Here is a 14,541-nt window from a genome sequence, read left to right as displayed (position 1 = left end):
CAACTACTGAGCCTGCGTGCCACAACTACAGAAGCCCACGCACCTAGAGCCCGTGCTCCACAACAAGAGAAGCCACCGCAATGAGAAGCCCATGCACCGCAACGAAGAGTAGCCCCCGCTCACCGCAACTAAAGAAAGACCACACGCAGCAACAAAAACCCAACCCAGCCAAAAATAAAATAAATAAATTTATTTTAAAAAATAAAAATAAAATAAAGGAGCTTCCTAAAGCACCTATGGTGTCTTCACTCAGATCAGGCAACATCATTAGCCAACAATCATCTTCTTGGGGGACTGGGGCTGGACATTTCACCATCTAGCAGAGACCGCAAGATGGGCAGTCCTCTGAGGGCAGAAAAGTAAGTTCTTTATCTCTATTAAAGAGGTGTGTGTCCTTTGTGTCTACCAGCCTCTTCTGTCAGGTACCACGTTGGTATCCCATCACCACTGGAGCATACTGCCTCATCAGCAGGAGAACCCTCGCCTCTGGCTCCCAACCCATAAGCAAGATGTAACATAATACAGACCCCCACACAGGGCTGTATAAATGAGAGACACCAAGGGTAACAAGTACTTAAATAAGCAGCTGCCTCATCTGCTCCTAAATGACCCACCTTACCTATGCTGGACCATAGCTAAATCTTTCTATCTAGAGTCTGTCCCCTGCCAAGCTCCTCCAATGTATCCTGAACCCTGACCACAAAGCAGAGAAGGAGAGAACATTGCCTATCACTCAGCCTACTTGCCCTCAGCCTTATAGAGCGTTCACATGCCACTGCCTAAAACAGGTACCCTACTCATTAGCCTAGACCAATTCTTGGTCCTGAATCCTGCTAGCCTGCCCTGCCTTGAGGTTACCTAGGACCAGTGCTCTGAGGGGAAAAAGAAAAAAAGGCAGACTTTAAATATCCATCTTCCCATTTTTCTCTCTGCAGTATACAGAAATATTACATATTTCTGGAAAATACATATTTCTTGACACTAAACACTACAAATCACATGAGAGTTATTTTCAAAGACAGAAGACACAACAGTGACATTAAAATGAGAATCCAGGGACTTCCCTGGTGGTCCAGTGGTTAAGAATCGCCTTCCAATGCAGGAGACACGGGTTCGATCCCTGGTTGGGGAACTAAGATCCCACATGTCGCAGGGCAACTAAGCCCGCGTGCCACAACTACTGCGCACACAGGCCACAACTAGAGAGAAGCCTGAACCACGGAACGAGGAACCCATGTGCCTCAGCGGAGGATCCCACATGTTGCAACCAAGACCCAACACAGCCAAAAATAGAAATCAATAAACATTTTAAAAATTTAAAAATGAGAATCCAAGACAAAAGATCTATGAATAACGTAAAGATCACCCATGCTGGTGACTGCTTTGCTATTTCCAACATTAATGACAGATTAAACACCTAACTCTGTTCTCTCCTGAAATGCAACTAAAATGACAGTTAAGGGGAAAACAAGGCATAAATCCACAAACACAAAGAGAATCGCAGCAGAGACAAAAGCAGATTAGATGCTAAAAACGCTGAGAAAGTTTTAAAGGCAAATGAACAGGTAGTAACTAATATAAAATTCAGCTTTCTCTGCTTTTCATGTGCTAATAAGAAGCCACACACAGCAAGCCAACTCTAGCCACAGAACACTGTAAAGATTCAGAAACTGGAAGTATGAGATAATGCTGAAGGTGGGGAAGAATATCAGAATTTACTGAAAGTCTTTAAGAAGAGTTAGTAGGCCCTCTACACACCCAGGCAACTACCCTCCCCAGTCCTGAGGATCTCCTTTCTGGAAAACCTGAAACACAGAGGCTCTAGTCTTGGGGACACCAGGGATAGCTCAGAGTGGAAGAGAGATGCCAAACTTAGAGGAGTAACAGAGTAAGTGAATGTCTTAAACTCCCTGTCCTCTTCCTTTACTTAACTCCCAGACTCTCTAGCTCTGGACGAAGGGCAGAGCCAAAGGTTCATTGATACTGACATTTTTTTTTTCTATAAAAAAGCTGGTCTCCAGGCTTCCCTGGTGGCGCAGTGGTTAGGCATCTGCCTGCCAATGCAGGGGGCACGGGTTCGAGTCCTGGTCCAGGAAGATCCCACATGCCGCAGAGCAACTAAGCCTGTGCGCCACGACTGCTGAGCCAGTGCTCTGGGGCCCGCGAGCCACAAATACTGAGTCCGTGTGCCACAACTAATGAAGCACGTGCGCCTGGAGCCCGTGTTGTGCAACAAGAGAAGCCACCACAATGAGAAGGCTGCACGCCACAACTAGAGAAAGCTCGCACACAGCAAGACCCAATGCAGCCAAAAATAAATAAATAAAATAAATAAATTGATTTAAGAAAAAAAAACTGGTCTCTGCCTAAAACCCTACAGGGATTCTCATCAAGTGATAAACTTTAAACAAACACACAAACTTTCAATCAGTTTTTTTAATATCTTAAATAGAAACAGATAGCATGTTATGTTCAGACATCTGAGGAAGCTTAAAGGGACTGAAAAAAATAAAATTTAAAAAACTCAAAAACCTCACAGGAATCAGAGACAATTGCAGGGAACAAAGGAAAAGTTTTAAAAAAATTACTATTATCAGAAAGATGATACACAATATTGTATCCAAAAAACAAAACCAAAATGTTCTAAAACAGGAACGTTCAGAGCTCTCGGTTAAAAGTGATTAACCAAAATTTAAAATAGAAGAACTGAAAAGATCATGATGGAGGAAATCTCTCTGAAAGGAAAACAAGAAAAAAAAGATGAAAAAAATTACAGGATAAGCCTGGGATAAACATCCTGCTTACAGGAGAGTTTCACAAATAAACCAGCAAAAAAAGTAGAAAAAAAAAATACTATACAAACATTTTCCACAACAGGACAATACATTTCTAAATACAAAAACTTCAATGAGTGTCCAGCAAGATGAATTTTAAAAGATCCTCGGTAAGGTTTATAACTGAAATTTCAGAACTCTATGGACAAAGAATAGAACCTAAAAACTTCCCAGAGCAAAAAAAGGTCACATAAAGGATAAACAAAGCATTAGGGCATCTTCATCAACAATGCTACAAGCTGGAAGGCAATGGATCAATATCTTCAAAATGCTGAGAGAAAATTATTTTCAAGCCAGAATTCCATACCCAAATTATCAATCAAGTAGATAAAATAAAGACATTTACACACATGCTGAAAGACTTTAAGATTTACCTTCCATGTACCCTACCCTGTTTCCAGAGCCTAGCGAAGAATGTATTCCACCAAAATGAGAGCATAAGCCAAGAGGAACTAGGGGATGCGGGTGAAGGAAAGTCCCAGGGAGACAGCTGTGCCACAGGCCTAGAAAAGAAACCAGTCCAGACTGGAGGACAGTGTTGGGGGGGGGGAGGGGAAGGGGACAGAGACTGACATCTAAGAGATTCTGGTGGACTCAAGAAGAGTGTTTACAGGAGGCAAAAGTCTTCTATGGCAAGAAGTCAAAGATTACATCTAAATCAACAGCAATGTTATTGTGTCCCGAATATAAATGTAAAAAAGCCAGCTAAGAAAAGGTGAAAACATTTGTCTCTAGTTAATGGAAAGGGAGTGGGGTTTTGTTTTTTTTTTTTTTTTGACTCTGAGGTTTAAAGTGCTATTTGGCTTTTCAATCTATGTATATGTATTATTTTGATAAATGTGAACATGTATGCAATAATTTGAATTATCCTCAAACATACCAAAAAAAAAAAAAAAAAATACCCTAGATGAAAACCATTTACTTGAACCTCCCCTCTAACAGTTCTTTAAGATGGGGGGAGAAACTTAGTATATTCTTAGCAATCAAAAATCATAAAGTATGACTTTGATAATATGCTTTGAAAAATTCATAGAGCCTAATGTTTCATAATACAGGCTTTGAAGTCAAAAGAACTGTGTTTATATCCTGGCTCAATCACTTATAAATTACCTTGGGCAAGTTATTTAACTTTCCCAAGCCTTTGTTTCTTCATCTATACAATGAGAATACTAACATCTATTTGACAGGATGTTTGGAAAATGGGGTGAAATAACTTGTGTTTGCATAGTGCCTGTTAGTTACTAAAACTAACAAATGGTAGCTGCTCCCACAGCAATTACTACTACTATTTTTGCTATTATTTCCTCACTATCCACCTGACTAAACTTTGCCTAAAACATTCTAGAAGACAGAAGCACATCAGGCTGCTTCTCAAATGGCTTAGAAGACTCAGTAAGATGCACCTGACAGTCAAAATTTGAACACATACCTAGAAGGAAAAAAAAAAAAATTAAACCAAAAACCTTCCCAGAATAATAACTAAATTAGTCTCTGAAGGAACAGGAGTAGCTTTTCGACATACCTTGTTGAATTCCACTCTCCATAACTTATTTCAGCCTTTCACCATTATTTATACCCTGGAGCAGGATCTAATGCATAAACTAAAACTCATTAAAGTCTGATCTGCTGCTGGTCTCTAGAGGATGCCAGCAAACTAGTTGCAAAATAGCCACATTACTCACATGCCAATAAAACCTACAGAAAGTTTTAAAACTACAAACCATGTTCAACAATTCAAGTTTTTGAGGTTTGTTTGTTTGGCCACGCCTCGAGGCTTGTGGAATCTTAGTTCCCCAACCAGGCATCGAACCTGGGCTCCTGGCAGTGAGAGCGCCGAGCCCTAACCACTGGACCGCCTGGGAATCCCCCAATTCAAGTTATTTTAAATATGAACTCAAATCACTTTAAAAATCATTGAATCCAAAAGGGACCAACTTAAGAGGTGGAAAGAATACTGCCTTTGGAATCTGACAGTTCTGAACTGAAAACCCACTTTGCCTGGCTTCTCTAGTTAGCTAGCACTCTATCTTCCCAAGGAATAATATGACTACCTCAAGAGTGATATCTGGGGACTTCCCTGGAGGTCCAGTGGTTAGGACTCCGCGCGCTCACTGCCAAGAGCCCAGGTTTGATCTCTGGTCGGGGAACTAAGATCCCACAAGCTGCGAAGCATGGCCAAAAAAAAAAAAAAGAGTGGTATCTGTTCTTTCTGTATCACTGACCTACACATTCCACAAATTCAGTCCCTGAGATTATCAGGAAATTTACTTTCAGAATGTGTTAAGTAGAAGAACTAGTATTTTAGCTGTGAAAGTTGTTTCCTCCTTATCAAAGAGAGGAAAACTCTGTTCTTCAAGGACTCTAAAACGACACAGGCGACAAGAAGGACTGGGTGATCCATCATCATTTAGAGGTCAGTTCATATGTGGTGTTGGCCATTTCAGGTAGCAATCAGTTCTTAATAACAAGCCCAATATAAGCACTCATCAAAGGACAGACAGACTAAAACAAAGAGGCAAGAAAGTTCAATTCTGGCCTCAGGATCAAATTCAGAAGCAAATATACAACAAATAAAACATGACTGGTTCAGCTAGCCCACTTTTTGTAACATTTTTAATAGTTTATTTTACTCAGCAGTTTTTGGTAGTTACTGACACTAATAAAGTAATTCTTTAATTTCTTTAGACATCCAGTAAGAAAGAAAATAGACAGAGGAAAGGAGAAAGAACCCAAATATTAATGTAGGATGGCAAGCTGGGAAGTATAGCAAATCTTCTAGAGGGAGTCAAGAAAAACCTCTCTTCTCAGTGCTCTGTGGTGACCTAAATGGGAAGGAAATCCAAAAAAGAGGGGATATATGTATACATATAGCTGATTCACTTTGCTGTACAGCAGAAACACAACACCGTAAAACAACTATACTCCAATAAAAATTAATTAAAAAAAAAAAAAAGAAAAGAAAAACCTCTATCTTCCCCCAAGGAGTAATATGACTACCTCAAGAGTGGTATCTGTCCTTTCTATACCACTGACCTATATGTTTCACAAATTCAGTCCCTGAGATTATCAGGAAATTTACCTACAGAATGTGCTAACACCATTAAAAATATGCTAGTAAAAAAAAAAAAAATGCTAGTAAAGAACCATTGTCAGGTTCTGAGCTCTTTTCTGCAGCCTCCTTCAGGAAGCATTTACTGACCACCTACACTGTGCGAGACACTCTTATCTGCCAGGATAATCCTGCAACATATGTTTGATTCCTGCCCTCAGAGATGGGGGGAGTTAAGGAATCACTACCCCACCGAGTAAACACCAAGCACAGGGAAGCCCAGACAAGCACCTGCCCAGCTCTCTTCCCAATACCCACCTCCCATCAATAACTATCAGCCCAGCCCAGGGGCCACTCCTGAGCGCAAAAGGACAAGTCGCAGGAGCACATGCACACATACACAGATATTTTGCTCATTAATTTGTCAGACAAACATTAAGGGTCGTAAATAAACAGGTAGTTAAGAGTCCCAGCTTTGGGCCCTAATTCCCCTCGTGACTTTTACACAAGTCACTTCCTGCACTGGCACTGGTTTCCTCAAAGACCATCAAGACCCAGGAACTTCCCTCCCTTTAGACCTAAGCGCCGCTCCCTCTGGCAGAGGCTCCACCGCGTCCTAGTCAGAGGAGGTATTAAAACAACGAAAGCGTCTCAGGAGTCAACAGCGTTCGGAATTAACCATGTTCCCCTAGATCTTTTGACACTGTGATGGTCCCACCTCATTCCTTTCCCCCACTCACGCTGAAAACCTGGAACTTTACTATTCGGTCATTTATGAAGGCTCTTCTGTGTAAATTACTCTATTTTTGAGTTAAAAACAAACAAAAAACACTACTCTGACGCGAAATGAAAACCCCTGACCTCTGGGGTTCCCAATGTAGTTAGGTGAGAGAATCAAACGTGGAAAAAGACATAGAATACAACACCAAGCACTTAGAGCCAACGAGACTGCAAAACCAAGAGTAGGTGAAACGAGCGGAGGCGGGCCCCACCCGAGAGCGCAAAGCTTCAATGCCATTCCGGACTCCTTAGGGAGGCTGCGACCTCCGGGCGGCAGGATAACCAAAAAGAGCCCCAATCCCCTCGACCAGACGGGCTGCAGGGGCGGAGACCTGCGCGCCGCGGGCAGAAAGGCGGGGTGCCGGCGGGGATAACCTGCAGGAAGGGGGGCGGCAGCAGGAGCGCTCTGGCGGGGCGGGCGGCTCCAGGGGAGACTCTAGACTGACCGCGGGAGGAGGAGGGCCGAGAGGAGAGGGGGGGTCCGCTCCGGAGGGGCAGCGGGCGGGCGGCTCTAGGGCAGGCTCGGGAGGGATCCGGGGAAGGGAGGTGAGGGGGAAGGGGAGTGGGGAGGAGAGTTAGGAAAGGGAGAGGAGAGGGGAAGGACTCGGGTGGGGCTGGGGGGCGCTGACGGGAGTCTCCTGGCGAGGCTCCGGAGGGACCGACGCCCGGGGTGGGGAGCGGAGGGCGCGGGCCTGGGGTCTCCCTGGAAGGGCGTGGGGTGGGTGAGCCCGGCCCGAGGGGATCTTTGGTCGCCCGGACCGGACAGGAACATTCACCTGCAAAGCCTCCGGCCACAGCCGCGTACCGAAGCAGGGCGGGAGCGCAAGGACACTGCCGAGCTCCTCGGCTCCGACCGCCTCACGCCAGCGTCCTGGCCGCCGTCCGACGGCACGTCTCCCCGACGCGCATGCGCACGGCACGCACTGCAGGCCGGGAGGTTCGGTGGGGCCCGGGCAAGCCTGGCTGATGCGCGGGATGCGCAGGCTTAAGTTTCACGTGAAGAGCAACTGTAGGCCCCCTGATCTTGCTTATAAGTACCACCCTCCGGTGAAAGGAGCCGGGTAGGGATCTTCAGAGAAACGACTGACTCTAGAACTGCTTCGGGGAAAGTACAGCTGATTGGAGCATCGTGTAGCGCCAGAAGTACGGAATGCTCAAAAATAACGCGTGTAGGCGTGTCAAGGGACATAGGAGTCAACCTGAAACAGCTTCCAGTGCCCAAACCTGGCACAGTTATAACTTAGAATATAAAATAAGTATATTAGAGTCCATTCTGCTGTAAATAATTAAAGACATTACTGGGGAGAGGAGCTAACTCTTCCTTATAGAAGAATTCTAATTAACCATGCTCCATACAGAGGGGTATTAATCTCCACCCACGCACCCCTGAGCTTGGGCTGTGCATGGTCACTTCCTCCCAGAGTGCAGTGTTGGAAAGGGGAAAAATAACTTCTACGGAGGAGAAACCTGACAAACACTTCTCAACCACGTGATCAAGGTTAACAGCAACAGCAATGTCTTGTTGATAGTATTTACCCTTGATACGACGTAATCACAAGGTCAGTTTTCCTGCAGTCTTACTCCCCAAAGCAAGCATAGCCCCAGTCTAACTATGAGAAAAACAGCAGACAAATCCCAATTGAGGGATATTCCACAAAATACCTCACCAGGGACTTCCCTGGTGGTCCAGTGGCTATGATTCCGCGCTCTCAATGTAGGGGGCCCGGGTTTGATCCCTGGTCAGGGAACTAGATCCCACATGCTGCAAATAAAAGATCCCGCATGCCGCAGCTAAGGCCCAGCGCAGCCAAATAAATAAATGAATAAATATTAAAAAAAAAAAAATACCTCACCCGTATTCCTCAAAACTATGAAGGTCGTGAAAAACAAAGAAAGACTGAGAAACTCACATGCAGTGTAGTGTACTGGATGGGATCCTGTAACAGGAAAAAAAAAATGTTAGTGAAAAAATTTGTAAACTCCAAATAAATTTTTTATTTTAGTTAATTGTAATTATTAGCTATTTTTAGTTTTGACAAGTGTACCATGGTTATGTAAGATGTTAACTTTAGGGGAAACTGAGTGAAGGGTATAGTCCCTCAGTATCGTCGGGGGATACTGACCTCTCTCAGTAGAGCTACAAGTCTAACTCTGACTACCTTCCGTGTTAGGTACCTATCTTTCAGGGCTTGGATTTGGAGTGTCCAAAAATACACTAACATATTGTCTTTGAGTGATGAGATTGTGCATGACTTATTTCTTCTTCCTACTTTTCTGTACTTTCCAAATTTTCTTTAATGCATCACTCAAACAACTTAAAAATCACTTTAACAACTTACGACAAGAAAAAGTAATACTTGAATCCAGTTTGGTGAAGGTAGATGTTCTGGGAACTGGAGCAGGTGCACCCACTAGTAAGTTTTCTGGTTAATAAAATTGGCTTTCTGTCCAAGCCTGCTGACAAGAAAATTACAGTAGGGAGAAGGCTAACGTTGGGTAAGCCACACATCTCCCAGTACTAAATATGTGGCCAATACTGAAAGCTGTGCTTCAGGGAACCACACTGTCTCTGCTTCCATCAGCTGCTTGACTCCTTGGCTCAAGGAGAACATGTGGTCCTCAACCCAGGCAAACCAAATTACGACCTGATTAGCCCCACTTCCCAATTACTAGTACTCTTTCTTTATTGCAAAAAGGAAAGTGATAAGTTCCTGTGGTTAAAAAAGAAAAGCTAAATAGGACATGAAGTAAAATATCATCCCCCTGCCAATCGCACATAATCTGGAATGAGAATCTTCCAAGCAACAGGAGGTAATAGACATTCTTTTATTTCCAGCTTCCTTTACCTTTTCTAAATGAATCACAGCTGCTCATGTTCTCTTTGTTGGATTACTTTTTATTTTCCTGCAGCACCTATCTATCTATCTCTCTATCTATCTATAGCAGAGGTACCACTTAGGGTAGAGCAGTTGGACTTCACCAGCCCCACAATTTTCATCAGTACCCCAAATCCATCCCAACAGACGTACAATTCTAGTGAGAACAGAGTGTGGGCTGAGCCAAAGCAAAGTCCAGCTCAGGAGTAGGAAGCTCTTCCACCGAGCTTGATACACCTTTGCTCCTCCTATGAGGAAATGCTGGAACTGCCTCTGTTGGGTAGGAAACAATGAGTTTTGTGCACTTATATTTGACTTTATTTTGCCCTCGACACCTGCTGAGAAGCTTTGGCTTTCTTCAGTTGAGTCCATGTCTTTTGAGGAGAGCAGTTGGGTTTTTGCCCACTATAAGCGTGAAACTTCCAATGCACACAAGAATGGGGAAGAGAGATGGGGTGCAGCTGCGGCACAGGCAGCCTTTCAGTTACTGTTCTTGTTTACAGGCCCATTTCTCACCACCTTTCCCCTCTGCCCCCATCACACTTGCTCTGGGTTGCAGGTTTTTCTACCTATTTGAACCATCCACTTGAAAGTGAGTCCTTTCGCTCCCCCACCCAACCAGGGCCTCTACTACTGCTTCAGTTTTCTGTGCTGCCTATTATTTTTTAAACATCTATCATCTATTTCATAAAAGTCTAAGGAGAAAATAGAAGTGTAAAAGTGTATTCTTTTTTTTTCTTTCTTTTTTTTTAATTTTATTTATTTATTTATTTATGGCTGTGTTGGGTCTTCATTTCTGTGCGAGGGCTTTCTCCAGTTGCGGCAAGCGGGGGCCACTCTTCATCGCGGTGCGCGGGCCTCTCACCATCGCGGCCTCTCTTCTTGCGGAGCACAGGCTCCAGACGCGCAGGCTCAGTAATTGTGGCTCACGGGCCTAATTGCTCCGCGGCATGTGGGATCTTCCCAGACCAGGGCTCGAACCCGTGTCCCCTGCATTGGCAGGCAGATTCTCAACCACTGCGCCACCAGGGAAGCCCCTAAAAGTGTATTCTTGATCCGCCATCTTGAATCAGAAGCCTCCAACCCCAATTGCTTTCTCTCATGCTCAACTGTCTCAAAATGTTTGGTTAACTGACAGTGCCCTTAACTTGTTTTCCAGGACTTTTACAAATACCTTTTCTTTTACCTTAATAGGGCCTTGGAATGGAAGAGACATAGATCTCTGTGTTCAACCCAATGTGCAGAACCAAAACAGAGTTTTGTGCTCTCAAAAACTTTGCCTCCAGCTAGATGGTGAACAGAAAACAGTGCTGTTTTCCTATTAAACACTCAGTTTATATATAGTTGACAAGAAAAACACTAAGACTCCAGTATAAAAACAGGCAAAGGGACTTCCCTGGTGGTCCAGTGGCTAAGACTCCACGCTCCCAATGCAGGGGGCCTGCGTTTGATATCTGGTCAGGGAACTAGATCCCACATTCCACAACTAAAAATCCCACATGCCGCAGCAAAGATCCCGTGTGCTGCAACTAAGGCCCGACACAGCCAAATAAATAAATATATAGAAAAAGAAAAGGCAAAGGATATATGAATAAATCATTCACAAAGAAAAAATGCGAATGCAACAAATATTTTTAAATGAATCTTGCCTGCAATCTAGCAAATGCAAATTAAAACAAATGAAATATAGATTTTCAGTGATCAAATTTTAAAAGATTTTTAAAAAATTTAATCAGCTATACATATACATATATCCCCATATCTCCTCCCTCTTGAGCCTCCCTGCCACCCTCCCTATCCCACCCCTCTAGGTGGTCACAAAGCACCGAGCTGATCTCCCTGTGCTATGCAGCAGCTTCCCACCAGCTATCTAAAAGATAGTGGGAAATTTTTAAAGATTTTTAGTGAAATACTCAATAGAAGGATTTGATGAGATGGTCACTGTGATACACTTGCTTGTGCAGTTGTAAATTGGTACAATCCTGGAATAAAATTTGATAATATCAAGAGGTTTAAAATACTTCATACTTGGGAATTCCCTGGTGGTCCAGTGGTTAGGACTCTGCGCTTTCACTGCTGAGGGCCTGGGTTCAGTCCCTGGTCAGGGAACTAAGATCCCCTCAAGCCTCGTGGCACCACCAAAAAAAAAAAAAAAATACTTCATACTCTTTAAACCAGTAATTCTTTGAGGCAACTATCCCATAACAAACAGAAACTCCAGCCAAAAATTGTTTACAAGGATGTACATCAGGTATGTAAGAAATGGAAATTAAAACAATCCTGAACACACTACGATATATAAAATAGATAAGCAACAAGGATTTACTGTTTAACACAGGAAATAATATTCAGTATCTTGTAATAACGTATAATGGAAAATAAACTGAAAAAAAAAATATATATCTATATAACTGAATCACTTTGCTGTACACCTGAAACTAACACAATATTGTAAACCAACGACTTCAACTAAAAAAAAAAAAAATCCTGAGACACAATTTCATATCTACTTGTTTGGCAAAAATCTAAAACTTCATGGTAAATGTGACAAACATGTGAAGCTACCAGAGTTCATATCTTAGTGGGAATAGTGTAGCTTGTTACAAACACTTTAAAGAACAATTCAGCACTACCTAGTAAGTTTTAAGGTGCAGGTACCCTATGACCAAACAATTCTGCTTCTAGGCAAGTGCCTTTAGCATAGTATTTTCAAACTGTTTGACTCTCACTTACAATAATAAATCTACTTCATAACTCAGTACATAACATATGAGTAAAAAAATTTATGTAAAAAGAACTTATTACCAAACAATACTTACCCTTACTCTTGTGTCACACACTCTACATTCTTATTTTCCAGTCTAATCCATGTTTAAAAACGCAGACAATGAATCACTCGATTGATTTCGTGACCTGAGCCTGGAGCTGGGCTGCTGCTCATGATTATCTATTGCTCTGATTATCTATTGCCGCATACCAAACTACTGCAAAGCTTAAACACCTTATTATTCTCGTGTCTCAGAGTACTCTGGGTTGCTATTTCCTTTATGTTAACTAGTAAGATCAAAGTGAAATAACCTTGTTGGAACTTCAGTTGTTTGTCAATGACATGAGTGACTTCTTTGCTGAATAGGATAGTAATCGTTTTTGAATATTAGGAGAATATTTTCTAAATTTTTTTGTTCTACTCACAATGTGACACCTACAGACACCACCCCTTTTAAATTTTAATCTGCATTTTTAATATTATCTCCATCATCTGCATAAATCTATAAAGTTAACAAAACAATAAATCAAGCCCTGATTACTATTATCCCATGAGTTGCATTCTTGCCCTGGCGGATTTCAGGCTCCAGAGGTGACGCCCAGGGAGGGAAGCAGGAAGGGAGCCTGCAGCCTAGAGTAGCTCCAAGTTTCCACCTGGCAGGTCCCAAAGCTGCCAAGAGCCTTAGGGCACAGGCAACAAGACAGTAATTAAGAAAGGGTGAATTTTGAGTATTTATTCCTTTTGTCTTTACATCAAGTTCCTATAATTCAATTTTTAATAAAGTCTGGCTTGCCAAATTCCTGAAAATGTGTCCCTTGGATTCCAGGAGCCAGTGCAAGCATTGAAAGTCACTCTGCACACCACTGAGCTTGATTAGCTGTTGTTCTCCTGAGGATAGATGCGTGGTCTCATCCCAGTTTTTGGTTATTAACAATAAAACTGCTGTGAAACCTAAGTGACCATCGACAGATGAATGGATAAAGAAGATGTGGCACATATATACAATGGAATATCACTCAGCCATAAAAAGAAATGAAATTGAGTTATTTGTAGTGAGGTGGATGGACTTAGAGTCTGTTATACAGAGTAAAGTAAGTCAGAAAGAGAAAAACAAATAGCATATGCTAAAACATATATATGGAATCTAAAAAAAAAAAATGGTTCTGATGAACCTAGGGGCAGGACAGGAATAAAGACACAGATGTAGAGAATGGACTTGAGGACACGGGGAAGGGAAGGGTAAGCTGGGACGAAGTAAGAGAGTAGCATTGACATATATACACTACCAAGTGTAAAATAGATAGCTAGTGGGAAGCAGCCGCATAGCACAGGGAGATCAGCTCCGTGCTTTGTGACCACCTAGAGGGGTGGGATAAGGAGGGAGGGTGGAAGGGAGACGCAAGAGGGAGGGGATATGGGGATATACGTATGCATATAGCTGATTCACTTAGTCATACAGCAGAAACTAACACAACACTGTAAAGCAGTTATACTCCAATAAAGATGTTTAAAAAAAAAACTGCTATGAAAATTCCTGTACAATTCTTTGCATTAAGGTATGCCTTCATTTCTCTTTGGCAGATACCTTCAATTTGCTGGGTGATAGGATAGGTGTATGCTTATTTTTTTAAAAGAAATGACCATACCTTTTTCCAAAATGATCATACCATTTTATACTCTCATCAAAATATAAGATTTTTATTTATTTTAAATTTAATTTTAGAACGTGTAATACATTCATGCAGTGCAAAAGAAAAACAAACCTTGAAAATGATCATTCTCACCTGTACCCAGGTTTGCTCAGGGTCCACTCAGTCCCTAGCCTCACCACAGGTAAGCACTGCTGCTATTGGGTGGGGCAAAAAGTGCCTTCAGTTTTTTAAGTAAAAATAAAAGACACATTTTTCATTTTCACCAAGAACTTTATTGAACAACGTATTCACCCTTTTTTCCCACTACCTTCTGCCAATTTCCAGGCAATTTCACAATTCCATCTTCCCAAAACTTTTTATCTTTTTGAGCAAGGAACTGTTCCAGATGCCTTTTACAGTCTTCCCGGGAATTGAAATTTTTTCCATTAAGAGAATTTTGTAAAGAACGAAATAAATGGAAATCTGAAGGCTCAATATCTGGTGAATACAGCAGATGAATCAGAACTTCCCAGCCAAGCTGTAACAGTTTTTGCATGGTCATCAAAGAAACATATGGTCTTGCATTATCCTGATGGAAGATTAT

The 14,541-nt window shown here is 42.3% G+C and overlaps 1 protein-coding gene across 3 annotated transcripts in view; it reads right to left on the bottom strand.

Moving 5' to 3' along the window:
* Positions 1–7,579, bottom strand: part of PLEKHB2 (pleckstrin homology domain containing B2) — a 50,952-nt gene extending 43,373 nt beyond the window's left edge. For all 3 annotated transcript variants that reach the window (XM_007182880.3, XM_007182881.3, XM_057551602.1), the window contains exon 1: positions 7,440–7,579. The gene's annotated coding sequence lies outside the window, so the exon portion shown is untranslated. The remainder of the gene's footprint in view (positions 1–7,439) is intronic.
* Between the last annotated feature and the right edge of the window lie 6,962 nt (positions 7,580–14,541).

This window comes from Balaenoptera acutorostrata, chromosome 8 (genome assembly GCF_949987535.1).
Source record: "Balaenoptera acutorostrata chromosome 8, mBalAcu1.1, whole genome shotgun sequence".
In the NCBI taxonomy this organism is placed as follows: Eukaryota; Metazoa; Chordata; class Mammalia; order Artiodactyla; family Balaenopteridae; genus Balaenoptera; species Balaenoptera acutorostrata.
The sequence above is the reverse complement of the archived record's forward strand: the minus strand, read 5'-3'. Positions and strand labels throughout refer to the sequence as shown.